Genomic DNA, 5,861 nt, shown 5'->3' on the forward strand with positions numbered 1-5,861 from the left:
ACACATAAAAATAAAAAGACAATTGATGGATCAGGTGATAATTCAGGGAAATAAATATTGATATATTTGGTTGGACAAAATACAACTCACTGAAGCACTTTTTGAAAAGCGCTATACATTTTAATGTCTTATAAGTGGCTAACCAAGGCTGTGAACATGAGACCTACCTCATAAAAATCACTTGTTGACCCCAAGCAGGTAGGTTGGGCCCTTATATAATTTCAAAAAAGTAAATGATTGCTGTTTCTATTACATATTTTTTATTCACTTGTGTCAAACTAAACAGATTTAACAAAACATGCACATATCCATATTCACTTAACCCAGGGATCATATAGTCTGTGCTGTGATTTACTATTCAGAAGCCAGTGTTTTGGTACATTCAGAGAACTTACCTATCACTCTAGTGAATCATGTTTTGTCTTTCCCAAAAAGAATTTGAAGAAGTTAATAATTTGTTTTTTAGTAACAATTAGCAACAAAGGACTGGTTGTGGCATAGCCATTAGCCACCATCATCTGGATAAGGTGACAAACAGGGTCATTGTTCCACATAGTTCTTCAGGAAGAAAAGATGCAGTCCAAACAGTACATGAGCATGAAGAAACTCATGAGCAGCAGGATGGTCCTGGTGGCCCTCTGTACAGGGTTTGCTCTGGGAGAAAGACTGGTGATATAAAGTTTCTGGAAGTGCTTCTTATGCCTGCACAAGAGGGTCACCATGTACCCACTTGAGAGGGCCATGAGCCCTATAAGGAAGCCATCCCAGAATACACCTAATACAGAAAATAAATGCCTGAGAAAGTAACTCATTGGTAAAATCATGCAGGATTCAGTAATAATTACAAGACCACATGAGGTCACATTGGGGATGGCAGTAGGAGAGATTGAGAAGTGAGGACTAAAGGACATGTAGAACACCCTCAGGAACAGAAGGGAGCACAGGCTCTGATGTAGGGACTTATGTTTGAATTTTGCCAAGCAGGAGTTTCTGGGGCTGAGGGTGATGGCCTGGAGGACACTCAGCAGGCAGGTGGCACAAATGGAGAAGCCCCTCAAACACCTGTACAAGTAGATCAATGATTTGCATTTGTTGTTATCCCAAAAGACCTGAGGCACAAAAATATTTCTAGCAGTGTGCCCAATAATTATCAGCATCCCTATGTGGATTAGGGTCAAGAGCCCAATGATCAATTCAGTGGGCTTGAGCTTGTGCTGGAGAAGGAACCTGAAGATGTGGAAGAGAAGAAGGATGATGTTGGCTGAGATCCCAATGACAACTTCAGAGAAAAGTGCATTTCTCATTCTAATAAGATCAGATAGTTGGTTGGTCTTTTTCATGTTTTGGGCAAAGAATCACATTATATCTTAGGAGAAAAGGAAGAGAAAGTCTTTATTTCAAATAGTAACATCATCATCAATAACCTCCACTCTTATCATCAGGAAATGTGTTCAATCTCCCCACCACACACTTTTCCCCCTTAAGTACTCAAGTCTCTCTGACACCCTCCAGGTACCATTCTCCTGTTATTATCAAATCAGGTCTGGATTATATAACAATTGTTGGTTTCCCACTGTACATCACCTTTTGCATCCATTCACACTTACCATATGCTATTGAAAATAGTTCTAGGAAATAATTCCATCTTTGTTTTCTCTGGGGGATTGCTTGATTTTCATATTTTTTTAGGTGTTTGGGATTGAACCCAGGGCTTTGTGTTTTCAAGGCAAGTACTCTACCAACTGAGCTACGTCCTCATCCCATTTTTGTCTTTCTCATCTTGATAAAGCCCCAGGTACATATGAAAAGCTCTACAATTTTTGTTGAATTCAATTGGGAGGAATGCATAATAGTAGAGATTTCCACCTTTGTAAAAAATTAAATGTCAATGGAATAGGTTTACACTTAAATATATCATTTCAGTGTTGCCTTTATTCAGGTTTAGTACCAGACCTATATCTTTAAAATATGAACTGAGACAACATTGAGGAAAATACACTGTAAGACACATTGAATTTGCATGTGTGATCTTCCATTGAGTTCAAGAATGACCTTGAGCAGTCTCTAATGTTAAACACTGATCATCTCATCTATGAAATATGGGCAGTCAGATGACGTATATTCTACAAGTATGTGTTAAAGAAGATGAAGTACAATCTGTGGAAATGTTTCAGGAATATAATGACCTCAAGAAATATTGGTCATTGTGATTTAATTATGCCATTCCTCATGCATGTGACATGGGAGGTTTAATTAATTTTTTTATATTGACTACTTCTGTTGTTTTCTCAAAATTTCCATGATATTAGAACATTTTAGCAGTATGTATAGAAATATTTTTGGTGGTATTTTAGTACTGTCTTTGAATACTAATGTAACTATCTGTCTTAAATTGTTATTATTATCACCCGAATAACTATCCTAAGTGAGCCAAGTCCAGGTATCAAATATTATTAGGAATATATTTTAATATTTTCTACTTAGTCATCTGTAGTTAGGATGGTAATTAAAGTCAGAGTTAGAGTAGATTCAGAGTCATTCCATTATAAGGTTTTCATTAAAGAAAAAGCATGTGACCCAAGCCTGAATGGACCTCCTAAAGACTTGCAATTTTCTTCTCCATGAAGGAAGCAATTTTTCAGTTCAAAGACCAAAGCACAAAAGTGGTACTGAAAATTCTATGTTGAACTACTGATGGAATATTTTCTATAAAAGGCATATTTGTGCTGTAACTCATGTTTTAAAATACATATGTATTTTAAGTCATTTACAGCCACATATTGAAAAATAACAGTCATAAGAAAATCCTGTATGTGAGGCTAAATCATTTCATGATGCTATAGAAATGTCCATCTAAAAGGCAAGATACTGAGAAAAACCAGAAAAGTGAACTATCGATGAGCATGGAGTACTATTTAAAATCCAAGGTGATGTAGATATTTTGTTAAAACATTGAAGAGTTGATTTTTGTTTATTTCAATTTTTAATTGGAGTCTACTATTTATATTTGGATATGGAACACAGCATTATAATTCAGTATGTGTATACAGTGTGTAGTGATCCTATCAGTGTACTTCCCATCTTCTCAAATATTGTCATTTTTATATTTCAAACCTGCTAACACTTCTCTGGTTATTTTGAATTGTATAAGTAATTATTATATACTGTCATCATGCTATTGTGCTATTGAGCCCAAGGGTTACTTTCCCCTCTTAACTGTTTTTGGCACTCCTTCCCATCATCTATCTCATTTTCTTTCTTATAATAGGTCTAGGAAGTTTTCTGACTTTGGTCTTTTTGTGATCAACTGTTTCAGGTTCAATGCATGAGAGCCAACTTGCAGTATTAGTGGAAAATAAAAACTCTCTACCATCACTAGGAAAAGATGATCTTTTCCCCAAGCAATGATCAGGTAAAGTGACACAATTTTCTCCATTTACTCATTCAATGTTTTGGGGTTGTCTCCTATGATGTCTAGGAAGAAGAAAACAAAGATATAAATCAAATGTCTATATGTGTCCAAGATTTTATGGGCCACATTTGATCAGTAGGATTTTGTTCTTTTTTTGTGAGACCTATGTACATATAAATGGCATGGGCCAATTCTAACAAATTTATTTCACAAAGTGAAATATAATATGGATATCTCAATGGTATAAATTGAAATAATCCATATTAGCATGTAATAACAGACATTAAAAAATTGTTTTAGGCCAGGTGCAGTCATATATTTCTATAATACCACTGGCTTAGGTGTCCGAGGCAGGAGGACTGCAAATTCATTATGAACCTCAGTAACGTAGCAAGACCTTAAGAAACTTAGCCAGACTCAACCTCAAAATAAAAAATAAAAAGTCCTAAGGATATGGCTCAATGGTTAAGTGCCCTGATTTAAATCCCTGGTACCAAAAAAATAAGTTTTAATATTACCTTTTCTCAACAACAAAATGTGTATTATGAAACAAAACAAAAGAAATTACATTCTTTCACATAACTTCTGTGACATGCAGGATCTTATTTAATTCATTTAAACATTTGAGTCTCATCAAAACAAAGTTTTCTAGCACTCATTGAATAACATGCTTTAATTACCTGTGTTTTAAGGCTATTGGATGACATTAACTTCACTTTCATGGAGTTGTCTGCAGTCCTACAACCTGGAGAAATGAAAAGTAGGAGTGTATGGGTGCCAAGAATTTGCAATAATAATCAAGGTATTCATTGATTTTGTTGTTCATTGCCTTAAAACCATTGTAAAATTGTTTGAGAGTAAATTTTTGTATCAGTAGCAGAAAAATCTTAGACCCTTTCCTGACAGTATGCTTCAAAGGGAAGGACACAATTTGATATAATTCTAAGCACAACTAATATTTCTCCATATAGTGCCAGGAGAAACCCCAGAGAAATACTCTGATCATTGTGCTATCTCCAATTTTGAACCACAACCAATCAGACCACTAAATTATGCATATCAAGTGTATATGATTGGGTCTGGGGAGATAGCTCAGTTGGTAGAGTGCTTGCCTTGTATGCATAAGGCCCTGGGTTCAATCCCCAGGACCAAAATAAATAAATAAATAAATAAATATATGTGATTAAAATTATTTAAATATATCATGGCAATATTGTAAAGAAAGGTCTATTTTAATGTTCATGCTGATGTAACATTGTTGTTTTAAAGCATCCTGGGAAGAGGGAACCATTCATAAAGATAAGCTCAGAGAAATCCTGAGGCATGTCTCTTCGAAGCTGCGTCCCATTGTGATCATGCCTGGCACACTACAGTCTAGGAAATCAGAGGACAGAACACAAGCTCTCTGCCATCAGTGGGGTGATGTCAGAAACACTCCTCAAGTTAGGGTCTCAGGAGTGTTGCCACCAGTGCAGTACCTGGATGTCCTCTTGTACCAGGTGCAAATGTCATACCTTACACACTGGAGAACCCAAGTTGCCCCCAGACTGGATATTCTGTGTGTAAGAATGTGTAAATCACAAGGAGTTTAATATAAATTTCTAAAATAGTTCTCATTTGCAGAATCCAGATGTGGTAACAAGAAGGAAAATCTAAGTCAGCAGATGAATAAAACAGATCACATATGAAAAAGAGAAATGTCCAAAAAAATTCAGAACAAATTATATTTCCACAATCAACAGGCAAGTCAAAATTTTCTTACAAAGGATATCTGGAAGGCAGACTTTGAATAACTTCTTATGAAAACCTTTGTTCTGCATGGTGCAGTGGCACATGCCTATAATCCCAGAGACTTGGGAAGCTGAGGCAGGAGTGTAATGAGTTCAAAACCAGACTCAGCAAAGGAAGGCGCTAAGCAACTCAGACCCCATATCTAAATAAAAATGCAAAGTAGGGCTGGGGATGTAGCTCAGTGGTTGAGTGCCCCTATGTTCAATAAGCAGTACAAAACAAAAACAAACAAAAAAGCAAAAATCCAAAGAAACAAACATGTAAAAAACACCTGCTTCTCCCTTGCTAGTAAACCAATAATATACCTGCTTTTCCTTTTCCTCAAAACCATGTTCTCTGGGGTGGAGTGTGGTTCAGTGGTAGAGGGCTTGCCCAGCATGTGTGAGGCACTGGGTTTGATCCTCAGCAACACATCAAAGTAAATAAATAAAAATAAAGAATCATTCACAACTAATATATCTATCTATTTATTTATTTATTTACAGACTTAAAAAATGTCCTCCTTATTAAATTGGCACTAGGGACAAGTACTGACCCTTCAGGAACAAACACCATACACCATTTCTGTGGGTATCAGTTTACAAACAGTGTGGGCAAAATTTGAAAGTGTGATTGCTGGATCATAGGGTAACTTTATTATGGACAAAAGGAGTGCTCC

The 5,861-nt window shown here is 36.1% G+C and overlaps 1 pseudogene; it reads right to left on the minus strand.

The window, feature by feature from the left end:
- Positions 1–398: 398 nt before the first annotated feature.
- LOC124971144 (vomeronasal type-1 receptor 90-like) lies at positions 399–1,340 on the minus strand (annotated as a pseudogene).
- Positions 1,341–5,861: the final 4,521 nt, after the last annotated feature.

This window comes from Sciurus carolinensis, chromosome 19, assembly GCF_902686445.1.
Source record: "Sciurus carolinensis chromosome 19, mSciCar1.2, whole genome shotgun sequence".
Classification (NCBI taxonomy): domain Eukaryota; kingdom Metazoa; phylum Chordata; class Mammalia; order Rodentia; family Sciuridae; genus Sciurus; species Sciurus carolinensis.